The following is a 15,056-nucleotide window of genomic DNA, read 5'->3' as shown; positions in this document are numbered from 1 at the left end:
GTGACATTTTTCACAACAATGTAGTTAAGCCGACCTAACTTTGTGATGTAGACCAGCTCAAAGTCAATGCAGCTACATCATTCAGGGGTCTGAAAAATTCATATCTCTGAGAGACACAGTTAAACCAACCCGAGCCCAGGTGTAGACACCACCAAGTCGACCGAAAAATTCTTCCATCAACCTAACTACCGCCTCTCAATGTGGTAGATTTATTATAGTGACAGAAAAATCCTTTCCATCATTGTAGGAAGTGTCTACACTATAGCACTGTAGGTGCAATTGTGCTGCCCTGAGATCTGGTCTACACCTAAAAATTAGGTCATCCCGGCTGCACAGCTCAGGGCTGTGAACAATTTCACACCCTGTGTGACAGTGTTAGGTTGACCGAACCCACACCGTAGACCCAGTTAGGTTGACAGAAGAATTCTTCCATCAACCTAGCTACCACCTCTCAAAGAGGTGGATTAATTACATCAGTGGAAAAACCCCTTCAGTCAACACAGGAAGCACCTACACTAATGTGCTAGTTGTGCCGTTATAATTTAGACATACCCTTTGTCTTAACTAAAGCCCATCAGATAAACTGAAGGATGGATACAAAGAGCATTGGTCAGTTTCAGTAGGGAAAAACAAAAATACACACACACACCCCACACTTCCCTCCATTAGCTTTGTTTTCACTAAGTTCCCAAACTTCCATGCAAGTCTTTCCATAGACTTCCATGGGAGTTGACGATGCTTATCACCTTGCAGACTCCCATGACCCTACTTCAAGAGGGCACTTAAATACAGGCTTAATTTTAAGCATGTGGTTACATTTCAATTGACTTCAGGATCTGACCATGTACTCAATTATGGTTCTCAACAGGGATGCCTTCCTCACTCAAGGCCTAAAAGTACACAAGAGAAGCGCAAAAAATTAAGCAATAAGTTGTTTTTTCCTTGCATTTCAGTCTTCAGACTGTACTGAAGTGAAATCCGTTTTGAAATGTTACAAGTATATTTGGAGAGGGGACACCAGATACTAGGCCTGTAGCATCGACATTTGCCTCTCAAAAGAGATTTGTTTCAATTATTTTGAGGACAAATTTGAATTGCCTGACTTCCAAACAAAAACAGAATCTTAAAAAAATTTCAGAAGTTAATGGTAGTCAAAACTAAAGAAGGCACTAAACAGTTGATCAATGTTATAATTAGAGAGTGTGCTATTTCTGAACAGAAAAATTACAATTCTTAAGAATTAACTTAACACATTAATGCCGGTTGTACTAGGCTTTTCTGAAGTACTTGACAAAGAGGAATTACAGATTGCTATGTTATTTCTTGATGGGACGGCCAGTTTTAGTCCCTCCTTCAAATCTCCAAGTTGTTTCCAGTACAACCTTCAATAAAGGATTTTCACTGGCTATAAGCTAAATCAAGCAGACACTTAAGCCCATTAGTAACTTAAGGCACGAGTGGTTCCCCCTAAGTTAATGTTAAGTTACTCACATATTGTTCGTAAAGCAGGGCCACAAAGATCGGAACACACACTACTACTTTAATTTAGGCCTCAGAACTTTTCCCCATTTAAACTATATTTCTCTAAGAATCAAACTAATTGTCTTATGATTATAGACAAGCTAAAGATATTTATCTACTCAGATAATAATGGTTTAGACCAGCGGTTCTCAGACTGTGGGTCAGGACCCCAAAGTGGGTCACAATCCCGTTTAAATGGAGTTGCCAGGATTGGCTTAGACATGCTGGGCCCCAGGCCAAAGTCCAAGGGCTTCAGCCCGGGACAGCAGGACTCAGGTTGGAGGCCCCCTCCCTCAGGCTGAAGCCCTTGGGCTTTGGCTTTAGCCCCCACCCCCATCCAAGGTTGGTGGGGCTGGGGCTTGGGCCCCCCACCTGGGGCAACGGGACTAGGGCAGGCTCAGGCTTCGGTCCCCCTCATCATCCAGGGTCATGTAATAATTGTTGTTGTTAGAAGGGGGTCACACCGTGTTAGGATATGGATATTCAGGCCTGTCTGCAAAGGCCTATACTTTAAGAATTTAGGTGTATTCTTATCACGTAGCTAGTTATAGAGGTATAAAAGAAAAAATCAAAATCACTATCTGTGTAATGGCCTCTTACTGTGACAGGCTAAGGCCTTCAGCTAAGATGTAGTTAGGCAGCCATAAGCTGGGAAGTGTATGGTCACATCCTCACATTCCAAACTAGTCACATTGAAATTAAGGTGCTATTGGGCTATTAGGAACACAATCCTGTCCTGATATTCATATCACCTCCAGAGAAAGGGAAGAGCCTAGAAGATGTAAAAGGACACATAGTTTGATCGCATCCTGTCTGGCAAGAACTCACTTATCAATAGACACAGCTGGAGAACCCTTATGTCTATATAGATGTAGTTGTGAAATCCTCACTTCTGTATTGTTTTGTATGTTTATTTGCATGGTCTTTGTCTGGTTCTGTAATTGTTTCTGTCTACTGTATAATTAATTTTGTTGGGTGTAAACCAATTAAGGTAGTGGGGTATAATTGGTTAAATAACCATGTTACAATATGATAGGATTGGTTAGTTAAATTTCAGTTAGTCTGAAGTCAATCAGGAAGTGGGGGGGGGGGAATGGGAACAGGGACTGCAGATGGGGGAAATGGGATCATGTTTTGCTAAAGAGGGGACAGGGACAGATGCAAGGCTCTGTGGTGTCAGAGCTGGGAAGGGGGACACTAAGGAAGGAAACTGGAATCATGCTTGCTGGAAGTTCGCCCCAATGAACATCGAATTGTTTGCACCTTTGAACTTCGGGTATTGTTGCTCTCTGTTCATGCAAGAAGGACCAGGGAAGTGAGAGGGTGAAGGAATAAGCCGCCTAACACACTGCAATTAAGTTTGAGAATCCTTGGTTTAGACTATAAGTAGACACCAGAGACAAGTTCTCTATTATTGGTGGGGCAGACTTCAAGTCTTAGGCTATTTCCATTTTTTAAAAGGTGATTCTTTTGAGGGGCAATTAGTTATGTTGAAGAAGACCTCATATTTGTATAATCAAATTGACCTGCATATACAAGACCTATTATTGATCCACTTTGCCCTAACTTCTGTCCACTTGTCTTCCCAGCCTTAGATTGTGCATTCCTTGGAGTACTTGACATTCCTTCTTGAATGTTTGGAAAAGGCATGCATTGTTTGCACTACTATAAACAAATATTACTTTAAATAATAAGAAGCAATGCAACGTCATTGATTGAAAATATAAATTTATGGGGATGAGAAAAGATTAAACAGATACCCTGGGATTCAAATTTAAGAAATATTCTAAGTAATTTCAGTCTTTATCTCAGAAACTTCAGTAAATGTGTATCTTATTTTTATCTTCTGAATAAATTCTGTTTCTTATTACTGCAAGATGTATATTTTTGAAACGATAAACAATTGTTAATAATGGATGGATCTAAATTGAAATGTTTATCCCACAGCATGAAAAGTAAAATAAGTTAATGCTCAGAGATTAAAATGTAAATTGTACATCCAGGGTCAAAATCTTTCTTGCCATACTCATTTAAGTATTTCAATTGACTTCAATGGGACTATGGGTATGAGTAAAGGAAGCTGCATTTGTTTCCTAGTCTTAGAAAGCCTGACTTGAATATGCCTATTGTCAAAGTTAGAATCAGGACTCACAATTTGTCAGACCACTCTGTTTATTAGCGCAGCGCTCCACCAATAACATTCAGAATATGTGAGTGCCCATGCAAGGCCCAAACAGTCTTATTTATACAGATAAAAGAGTGGGAATTAGACAAAGGGACAAAGAAATCAAAACAGTAAAATTCACCTGGGGCACAGCATGCATATCCTATTTCCTTACTAGCTGTTATCGATCTAAGGCTAATGCTTCACCAATTGCCCTTAAACGGTGCAATTGTTCTATGTTAATGTCTGTATTCCTGACACCTGGTTGCAATATTCCAACAACTTTGCTTAAAGATACAGACAACATTTCTTTAATCCTTTCTATTCTTACTATATAATTCATTCTACTTTCACACTAGCATACATATTTTCTAGCAGCTGATTATAAATAAGTAGCTTTACTGATGCTAAATGTTCCAGGGAGAATGAGGGCTTGTCTACATCAGAAAGTTGCCGCGCTGGTGAGGGAGTTACAGCGCTGCAACTTAGGAGGTGTACACATCTGCAGGGCACCACCAGCGCTGCAACTCCCTGTTTGCAGCGCTGGCCGTACTCCCGTTTTGTCTCGGGTGTAGAGGATCCAGCGCTGGTGATCCAGCGCTGGTAATCAAGTATAGACACTTACCAGCGCTTTTCTTGACCTCCGTGGAATAAGCAGGTATCCCAGCATACCTGAGGAAGCCTCTGGTAATCAAGCTGGTCTCCTTCCCCGTCTTGCTCTCGCGTTCCCCGAACCCCGAGCAAGCAGGTCTCCTTCCCTGAGGTTTGCTGGGTGGTTCCGGGAACGCGAGAGCAAACCGCGGCGAAGCTGGTCTCCTTCCCCGGTTTGCTCTCTCGTTCCCCGAACCCCCGAGCAAGCAGGTCTCCTTCCCTGCGGTTTGCTGGGTGGTTCGGGGAACGCGAGAGCAAACCGCGGCGAAGCTGGTCTCCTTTCCCGGTTTGCTCTCTCGTTCCCCGAACCCCCGAGCAAGCAGGTCTCCTTCCCTGCGGTTTGCTGGGTGGTTCGGGGAACGCGAGAGCAAACCGGGAAAGGAGACCAGCTTCGCCGCGGTTTGCTCTCGCGTTCCCCGAACAAGCAGGTCTCCTTCCCTGCGGTTTGCAGGGTGGTTCGGGGAACGCGAGAGCAAACCGGGAAAGGAGACCAGCTTCGCCGCGGTTTGCTCTCGCGTTCCCCGAACAAGCAGGTCTTCCCTGCGGTTTGCAGGGGGGTTCGGGGAACGCGAGAGCAAACCGCGGCGAAGCTGGTCTCCTTTCCCGGTTTGCTCTCGCGTTCCCCGAACCCCCGAGCAAGCAGGTCTCCTTCCCTGCGGTTTGCAGGGGGGTTCGGGGAACGCGAGAGCAAACCGCGAGGAAGCTGGTCTCCTTCCCCGGTTTGCTCTCGCGTTCCCCGAACCCCCCTTGAAGCCGCCCAACAGCGCTGCAGTGTGGCCACATCTAACACCACTTGCAGCGCTGGTTGCTGTAAGTGTGGCCACTCTGCAGCGCTGGCCCTATACAGCTGTACTAATACAGCTGTAACAACCAGCGCTGCAAAATTTTAGATGTAGACATGGCCTGAGTCTGTGCTGTGACTGTATATAAACATCAAGTAGCATGAATCCTAACACTTCATTTGCTTTCAGTGGAACACTGATTACCAAGAGCAGTATAGCTGAGAAGATACATAGGCAAAAGATACCAGCCTTTACCCCCTTTTCATTTACTCTTCTGCCTTTATTCATGCTGTCCATTACACTGTTCTGGTCTACCAAGGCACTACCCTCGCCTTATTTAAGTTGTGCTTAAAAAAATCTCACTTTTCTTGCAATGACTACAATAAATGAGTCAGTTATTTTCACTGGTTTTAACGTGAACTGTTTTATTTTCCCATTAAAAAAAGAAAAACACGAAGATGTGTACATCTTATAGCAAATAGCTATATTATGCTATTGCTCTAACCCCGTCCCTACTGCTGTAATCCTTACTGATAGTGTTACGTCTAATGCTATGTCTACACCATAGACAGTGGGTATAATAGGCCTTCCCTGGCACAGCCGCTGCCGAAGGAGCTGTTTGCTGGTTTTTACTTATGTGCCATGTAGGTTCCGGGGTAACTGAGGAGGCAGTATCTGCTATTCAGCTCCCTGGGTTCTTCAGTAATTTCCCTGGACTCCAGAGAGATTACTGATGAACCCAGGAAGCTGAGTAGCAGATACCAACTCCTCAGCCGCCCTGGAACCAGCATGGCGTATATAAAAAGTTCCCCATTCTTCCACTAGGTGACACCACCTATACCGATGGGAGGGGGTTCTCCCTAACATAGGTAATCCACCTCCCCAAGAAGCAATAGCTAGGTCAACAGAAGAATTCTTCTGTCAACCTAGTCCTGTCTACACAGGACTTAACTACATTGCTCTGGGGTGTGAATTTTTCACATCAATAAGCAACATAGCTGGGTCAATCTAAGTTTCTAGTGTAGACCAGTGCCAACTCTTCTGGGTAGGGACAGCATTTTTCCTCTTCTCTGAAGGATGTATCACACATTTGAGTACTATAAAATAAATAAGTTGAAAATATATAACTTTTCCCAACTGAGCAGCATACTAAATGTATTCACTGTATTTACAGCAAGAGAACAATTTTTCAAACGTAATTAAATTATAAATGTTTACAATTTGTAAATATCTTAGGAATGGTTGGGAAAGAAATCCCTAGTCCTAAATCACCAACCAATCCTTCCTCTTGGACACATTAGAAACCACTTGCAGGTGCTCAACTAACATCTCAGTGCATCTGCTACAACTGGAATAAACTGCACAAAATAGGGTGCGTCTAGGATTGGAAATGTTTTTTCCTTCCCCCTAGAAACAAATGTCCATCACTTTAAAAATAGAGGACACAAGCCAGTGAAGAATATACTGTAAGGAAAAATCCTGCACTAGTCCCTACAGGACAAAGCACGACCTAACATTTTGTTTCATCTCCAGTTACTATATTGAACATAGACTTTTGTATGTTAAATTTCTTTGGAGCAGGAACTTTGTGTTCTGCTTTTTCTAAAGGGACAAGCTGCAGAACACACTAAATCTGCAACCTTGGGAGAGCAGTCTGTACAATCAGGATGGAAGAGCTGAGCATTACAAAGACAAAAGGAACTATGAAAAAGGAAAACTGGCTGTGTCCATGTGTAGAGCAGCTAATGCAACAGGGTCAGGGTTTGAGAGGTACATTAGAAATGCACAACAGACAATAAATCATTTTTTCAGAGTAGCAGCTGTGTTAGTCTGTATCTGCAAAAGGAAGAGTACTTGTGGCACCTTATAGACTAACAAACTTATTTGAGCACAAGCTTTCACCAGCTACAGCCCACTTCACCTAATGCCTAAACTGGAACATACAGCAAGAAGATATTTATACATACAGAGAACATGAAAAGGTGTAGGTAGCCATGCCAACTGTAAGAGGCCAACTGAGATGAGCTATCATCAGCAGGAGATAAAAAAACTTTCGACGTGATAATCGAGGTGACCCATAGAAGGTGTGAGGATACTTAACATGGGGAAATATAATCTATTTCCCCACCTCCTTACACACCCACTTCTCCATCCTCCTTATACACCATTAACCCCCCCCCCCCCCCAGCCGCGCACAACTCCCCCCGCCCCTCAGCCACAGAGAGGGGAGCGGCTGCCCAGCCCCCTGCCTGGCTCTGGGCGCTGCTTTGTCCGCTCGCAGAGCCTCGCCCCAGATGCTGCGGCCCCACAATCCCCGGACACACGGTGGGGGGGGGGAGCAGCATCGGCACCGTTACACGGGCCCAGTCTGCTGCAGCGGCCCCACGCTGGGGCCCAACCTGCGCTGCCGCAGGCCCCGGTGCCGCACCCACCTCCGGGCCACCAACAAATCACCCCCGACCCCCCAAAGGCTCAGATGTCGGGGCAAAGCCAGGCTGTGCCCCCACCCGGCTACACGCAGCGCGCTGGGATTTGTAGTCCGCTCCCGCCCGCGCCTCTGCTGCCCATCACAGAACGCGTGAACCCCAGAACTACATCGCCCATCCTGCTTCGCGGCAGAGGCTTCCCCACCCCGCGGCCGGCAGGACAGAGGAACGTTCAGTCGCCAACGCTGCTCGCGCCACGGACCCTGTTGGGGTTTGTTTTGCGTCCCCTCCCCAGCAGCCGCGATGGGCACCACCTAGTCAGCCCCTGCCCTTACCTGATGGAGTCACCTCCGCCGCTGACGCTGGGTGCGTGCCCGCGGGCGGGGGGCGCAGCCCGCAGACTCCGTTAGCCCGTGGCGTGCGCGCTGCGGCGGCGACGGCGGCTCGTTGCCATGGCGCTGAGGGGCGACGCCCGGCCATAGTGCCTGGGTATCCCGCTGCTCCGCCCCGCCCCCGCGCAGAGAGAGGCTGGGGGCGGGCTGGTCTCCCGTGAGGGGTGTGGGGAACCCAGACCCCTTCCCCTTCCTCACCACACCTGGAGAGAGGCCCTCCGGCCCCCTCCCCCTCGGCCTGCCACAGCCGGGGGGCAGCGTTATGCACCCCCACAGATCCCCCCCTACTTCCGCCCGCCACAGCCGGGGGGCAGCGTTATCTGCCCCCACAGACCCCCCCCACCTCGGCCTGCCACGGCCGGGGGGCAGCGTTATCCTCCTCCACAACCCACCCCACTTCCGCACACCACACCTGGGGGGCAGCGTTATCTCCCCCCACACCCTCCCCACCTTGGCCTGCCACGGCCGGGGGGCAGCGTTATCTGCCCCCACAGACCCCCCCCACCTCAGCCTGCCACAGCTGGGTGGCAGCGTTATCCGCCCCTACAGATTCCCCCTTCTTCCGCCTGCCACAGCTGGGGGGCAGCGTTATCCACCCCCACAGATCCCCCCCTACTTCCACCTGCAGCAGCCGGGGGGCAGCGTTATCCACCCCCACAAACCCCCCCCCACTTACCTCCGCCCGCCACACCTGGGGGACAGCGTTATGCATATTATCTGTCCCCACAGACCTCCCCCACAGTCCTCCCACATACCCACACACTGCCTGTCCCAAACACCCACACACTGCCTGCCCCCTCACAGCTTGCATGTGCCTGTCCTCCCCAACACTCACACTCTGCCTGACCTCTGTCCTCCCATGTACCCACAGGCTGCCTGTCCAGTCCGTCCCCCTACAGCCCACTTGTCCCCCATCCTCCCATATACCCACATGGTGTCTGCCCCTCCATATTGCGCTTGTCCTCCCACATACCCATATGCTGTTTGTGAGTCTGTGAGGTAGAAGCTGGCACTCATCCACCAAACCTCCAACAGATGGGAATGATTTTTAATCTTGCCGAGCTGGGCTGAAATCAAATTGATGATGCACAGGGGAAAGGCTCTATGGCAGTGGATCTCAAACTTTTTTACTGGAGACCCCTTTCACATCGCAAACCTCTGAGTGCAACCCCATAATAAGTTAAACACACTGTTTAATATATTTAACACCATTATAAATGCTGGAGGCAAGCTAGGTTTGGGGTGGAGGTTGACAACTTGCGACCCCCCCATGTAATGACCTCGCGACCCTCTGAGGGGTCCTGACCCCCAGTTTGAGAACCCCAGCTCTGGCTTGTTAGCAATGATGCCTTCACACATCCAGTCTCCAATAAGTAAGGCTAAGATTATGTGACTTCTGTGACCTCTGTGACATCTGATGCTTCAGCCATAGGCTGTGCATATCATAGGCTGCGGGAGGCTAAGGCTAAGTCTACACTACAGCATAAAATCGAAATAACTAAAACCGGTTTTATAAAACCGATATTATAAAATCGATTTTATGCGTCCACACTAGGGCACATTAATTCGGTGGTGTGCGTCCATGGTCCGAGACTAGCGTCGCTTTCTGGAGCGGTGCACTGTGAGTAGCTACTGTAAAATGATGAGGCCAATAACTTCAATTTCCGTCCACACTAACCCTAAATCGATATAGTAATATCGATTTTAGCGTTACTCCTCTCATTGGGGAGGAGTACAGAAATCGATTTTAAGAGCCCTTAAAATCGATTTAAAGTGTGTTGTAGTGTGGATGGGTACAGCGTTAAATCGATTTAACGCTGTTTAAATCGATTTAACGCTGTTTAAATCGATTTAACTGCGTAGTGTGGACCAGGCCTAAGTGTCCCCAAACAGCCCCATGTGGCCCAGCTTACGCTCCACCTGAGGCCTCTTCCTGCTTGCCACTTCCCCCTCGGCCCCAGCCCAGGCAGGCTGCTCCTCTTCTGGGGCAGCTGGCTTGCGCCTGGGACTTGGGGCAGCTGGAGCCACCCAGCACTGGGGGGACCCCGGGCGTGCCACTTGGTGCTCCAGGGCTGGGGGCAGCTGGAGGCACTGGGGCTGCTCACCCTATGCTGTGGAGGATGAGAGGTGGGGCTGTGGCACCCGGACTGGGGAGTGAAGCCTGCCTAGGAAACTAGGGCTGCAGGAGGAAGAGAGCTCCAATTGGATTTGCAAAAAAACTATCCTCCATGGACATTTGCAGAAATAAAGCCTATACGCCTACCGAGCGATTGCTGTTCATAGTAAAGCTCCATACTGGTGCTTATGCCACCCAACAGTGGGGCCATGGTGCCTGGTGCTCTGGGGCTGGGGCCACGGCACCACCTACCTACACAGTGCTCTGGGGCTGGAGGTGCTTTGGCATCCTCAGGTGGGGGGGCTTTGGGCAGAAGGGGTGGGCTGGGCTAGCCTCCCCAAGCCCACGGTTCACCCACCGCCCGTGTCTACAGCCCCAGGGTGGTGGGGTGGGAGCTGTCAGCCATCGTGGGTCAGAGAGCTGTGAACTGCCAGGGGTGGCAGGGGCCCCAGCAGCTCCCAGCTACTGCTGGGGGACACAGAGCTCCCAGCTGATCTGAGCGGTGAGGAGACCTGCAGCTCTGAACCACCCCGGAGCCATGGGCAGCAGATATCATAGGCAGGGGTAGGCTGTGCCTCCCCAAACAGCCTGGCGTGGCCCACACATGCTCCACCCGCATGCCCTCTTCTGCAGTTCCCAGTGCTCTGACATGCTCTGCAAAGCTGGCTGGGACTGGAGCCAAAGACCCAGAGCACCAAGCCGCTGCAGACAGCTGAAGAACCCCGGAGCTCCCAACTATCGCTGACACCAGGGAGACCCCAGAGCTCCAAGTGGCAGTGGATGCTGGATCCTCCTCCCTCTTCCTTCCTGCAGCAGAGCTGGGGCTCAGGGCCGGCTTTAGGCCAAGGCCACCAATTCCGCCGAATCGGGCCCCGCGCCCAGTGGCAGGGCCACCGGGGGGGCAAGTGGCCGAGAATCCCATCCCTGGCTAGAGGCTCCTTTTTCACTTTTACTCACCCGGCGGCGCTCTGGGTCTTCGGCAGCAGATCAGTGGCGGGTCCTTAACTCGCTCCAGGTCTTCGGCAGTACTTCAGCGGCTGGTCCTTCAGTGCCATGGAAGATACGGAACTAGTGAAGGACCCGCCTCCGAAGACTAGGAGCGCCGCCTGGTCAGTACAAACCCCATGTGTTTTTTTATGTCTTTGTGTTTTTTTCAGTCATCTCTACTGGGGGCTTCTTGAAACTGTTCGAATCGGGCCCAGCACTTCCTAAGCCAGCCCTGGTTAGGGTTCCTATGGGTAGGGCACTTGGAGCTAGGGTTAGGATTCCTATGGGTAGGGCACTTGGAGATAGGGTTAGGGTTCCTATAGGTAGGGATTCCCACCCTAGAGTTAGGTTTCCTAAGGGTAGGGCACTTGGAGCTAGGGTTAGGGTTCCTATGGGTAGGGCACTTGGAGCTAGGGTTAGGGTTCCTATGGGCAGGGCTTCCCGCCCTAGGGTTAGGGTTCCTAAGGGCAGGTCACTTGAAGCTAGGGTTAGGGTTCCTATGGGCGGGGTGCCTCACCCTCGGGTTAGGGTTCCTATGGGTAGGGCACTAGGAGCTAGGATTAGGGTTCATATAGATAGAGCTTCCCGCCCTAGGGTTAGGTTTCCTAAGGGTAGGGCACTTGGAGCTAGAGTTAGGGTTCCTATGGGTAGGGCTTCCTGCTCTAGGGTTATGGTTCCTAAGGTAGGGCACTTGGAGCTAGGGTTAGGGTTCCTATGGTGCCCCGCCCTAGGGATAGGGTTCTTAAGGGTAGGGCACTTGGAGCTAGGATTAGGATTCCGATGGGTAGGGTGCCCCATCCTCGGATTAGGGTTCCTATGGGTAGGGGGCCCCAGCCTAGGGTTAGGGTTCCTAAGGGTAGGGCACATAGAGCTAGGGTCAGGGTTCCTATGGGTAGGACTTCCCACCCTAGGGTTAGGGTACCTATGGTTAGGGCACTTGGAGCTAAGGTTAAGGTTCCTATGGGTAGGGCACTTGGAGCTAGGGTTAGTGTTCCTAAGGGTAGGGCTACCCGCCCTAGGGTTCGGGTTCCCAAGGGTAGGGCACTTGGAGCTAGGGTTAGGGTTCCTAAGGGTAGGGCATTGGAGTTAGGGTTAGAATTCCAATGGGTAGGACGCCCCACCCTAGGGTTAGTGTTCCTTTGGGTAGGGCACTTGGAGCTAGGGTTAGTGTTCCTATGGGTAGGGCTACCCGCCCTAGGTTTCGGGTTCCCAAGGGTAGGGCACTTGGAGCTAGGGTTAGGGTTCCTATGGTGCCCTGCCCTAGGGTTAGGGTTCCTAAGGATAGAGCACTTGGAGCTAGGGTTAGGGTTCATATGGGTAGGGCTTCCTGCCCTAGGGTTAGAGTTATTAAGGATAGGGCACTTGGAGCTAGGGTTAGGGTTCTTATGGGCAGGGCATTCCGCCCTAGGGTTAGGGTTCCTAAGGGCAGGGCACTTGGATCTAGGGTTAGGGTTCCTATGAGTGAGGTGCCTCACCCTAGGGTTAGGATTAGGGTTCCTATGGGAAGGGCACTTGGAGCTAGGATTAGGGTTCCTATAGATAAAGCTTCCCACCATAGGGTTAGGTTTCCTAAGAGTAGGGCACTTGGAGCTAGGGTTAGGGTTCCTATGGGTAGGACTTCCCGCACTAGGGCTAGGGTTCCTAAGGGTAGAGCAATTGGAGCTAGGGTTAGAATTCCAATGGGTAGGGTGCCCCGCCCTAGGGTTAGTGTTCCTATGGGTAGGGCTACCCGCCCTAGGGTTAGGGTTCCTAAGGGTAGGCCACTTGAAGCTAGGGTTAGAGTTCCTATGGGTAGGGCGCCCCACCCTAAGGTTAGGGTTCCTAAGGGTAGGGCACTTAGAGCAAGGGTTAGGGTTCATATGGGTAGTGCTTCCTGCCCTAGGGTTAGAGTTATTAAGGATAGGGCACTTGGAGCTAGGGTTAGGGTTCCTATGGGCAGGGCTTCCCGCCCTAGGGTTAGGGTTCCTAAGGGCACGGCACTTGGATCTAGGGTTAGGGTTCCTGTGAGTGCGGTGCCTCACCCTAGGGTTAGGATTCCTATGGATAGGGCACTTGGAGCTAGGGTTAGGGTTTCTGTGGGCAGAGGTTCCCGCACTAGGGTTAGAGTTCCAAAGAGTAGGGCACTTGGAGCTAGGGTTAGGGTTTCTGTGAGCAGGGCTTCCTTCACTAGGGTTAGGGTTCCTATGGGTAGGGCACTTGGCTCTAGGGTTATTGTTCCTATGGGTAGGACTTCCCGCCCTAAGATTAGGGTTCCTATGTGTAGAGCATTTGGAGCTAAGGTTAGGGTTCCTATGGGTAGGGAACTTGGAGCTAGGGTTAGGGTTCCTTTGGGTAGGCCACCCCGCCCTAGGGATAGAGTTGCTATGGATAGGGCAGTTGGAGCTAGGGTTAGGGTTCCTATGTGTAGGGCTTCCCGCCCTATGGTTAGGATTCCTAAGGTTAGGGCACTTGGAGCTAGGGTTAGGGTTCCTAAGGATAGGGCACTTGGCTCTAGTGTTAGAGTTCCTATGGGTAGGGATTCCAGCACTAGGGTTAGGGTTCCTAAGGGTAGGGCACCTGAAGGTAAGGTTAGGGTTCCTATGGGTAGGGCGCTCCACCCTAGGGTTAGGGTTCCAAAGGGTAGGGCACGTGGACCTAGGGTTAGGGTTACTATGGGTAGGACTTCCACCCTAGGGTTAGATTTCCTAAGAGTAGGGCACTTGAAGCTAGCCTTAGGGTTCCTATGGGTAGGGCGCTCCGCCCTAGGGTTAGGGTTCCCATCGGTAGGGCACTTGGAGCTAGGGTTAGGGTTCCTATGGGTAGGGCACTTTGAGCTAGGGTTTGGGTTTCTCTGGGTAAGTCTTCGCACCCTAGGTTTAGAGATCCAAAGGGTAGGGCACTTTGAGCTATGGTTAGCGTTCCTGCCAATAGGAAGCTAGGGTTAGCGCCCTACCAATAGGAACTCTATTAGGGACAGTAAAAAAGGGGTAGTATCTGAATCCAGTTTAGTTTTAAGGCTGCTGTTTGATTTGACTTCTAGTTAGGCCCATGGTTGAAAGTCACTGGCGCTGAAATCTTGCAAGCTGTTTTCACAAGTTTTTACTGTCCCTAATAGAGTTCCTATTGGTAGGGCGGCCGGCCATACGGTTAGGGTTCCTAAGGGTAGGGCACTTGGAAGAATGGTTAGGGTTCCTATGGGTAGGGCTCCCCGCCTAGGGTTAGAGTTCCTAAGAGTAGGGCGCCCCACCCTAGGGAAAGGGTTCCTATGGATAGTGCACTTGGAGCTAGGGTTAGTGTTCCTATAGGTAGGGCTTCCCCCCTAGGGTTAGGGTTCCTAAGGGTAGGGCACTTCGAGCTAGAGTTAGGATTCCTATTGGTAGGGCTTCCAGTCCTAGGGTTAGGGTTTCTAAGGGTAGGGCACTTGGAGTTAGGGTTAGGGTACCTATGGGTAGAGCACTTGGAGCTAGGGTTAGGGTTCCTATGGGTAGGACATCCTGCCCTAGAGTTAGGGTTCCAAAGGTTAGGGAACTTGGAGCTAGGGTTAGGGTTCCTACGGGTAGGGCACTTTGAGCTAGGGTTAAGGTTCCTATAGGTAGGGCACTTGGAGATAGGGTTTGGGTTAGGGTTCCTATGGGTAGGGCTACCCGTCTAGGGTTAGAGTTCCTAAGAGTAGGGCACTTGGAGCTAGGGTTAGAGTTCCTATGGGAAGGGCACTCCACCTTAGGGTTCATGTTCCTAAGACTAGGGCACTTGGCTCTAGAGTTAGGGTTCATATGGGTAGGGCTTCCTGCCCTAATGTAAGGGTTCCTAAGGATGGGATACTTTGAGCTAGCTATATGTTTCGTATGGGTAGGGCACCCCGCCCTAAATTTAGAATACCTATTGGTAGAGCATTTGGAGCTAGGGTTAGGGTTAGGATTAGGGTTTCTCTGGGTAGGGCACTTGGAGCTAGGGCTAGGGTTCCTATGGGTACGGTGTCCCGCCCTAGGGATAGCGTTGCTATGGGTAGGGTAGTTGGAGCTAGGGTTAAGGTTCCTA

General features: G+C 50.3%; 1 protein-coding gene across 1 annotated transcript in view; it reads right to left on the bottom strand.

Annotated features, from left to right (window-relative positions):
- KATNAL1 (katanin catalytic subunit A1 like 1) overlaps positions 1-7,978 on the bottom strand; it is a 58,706-nt gene extending 50,728 nt beyond the window's left edge. The window contains exon 1 of the mRNA XM_050937261.1: positions 7,880-7,978. The gene's annotated coding sequence lies outside the window, so the exon portion shown is untranslated. The remainder of the gene's footprint in view (positions 1-7,879) is intronic.
- Positions 7,979-15,056: the final 7,078 nt, after the last annotated feature.

Source organism: Gopherus flavomarginatus, chromosome 1 (assembly GCF_025201925.1).
Source record: "Gopherus flavomarginatus isolate rGopFla2 chromosome 1, rGopFla2.mat.asm, whole genome shotgun sequence".
Taxonomy (NCBI): domain Eukaryota; kingdom Metazoa; phylum Chordata; order Testudines; family Testudinidae; genus Gopherus; species Gopherus flavomarginatus.
The sequence above is the reverse complement of the archived record's forward strand: the minus strand, read 5'-3'. Positions and strand labels throughout refer to the sequence as shown.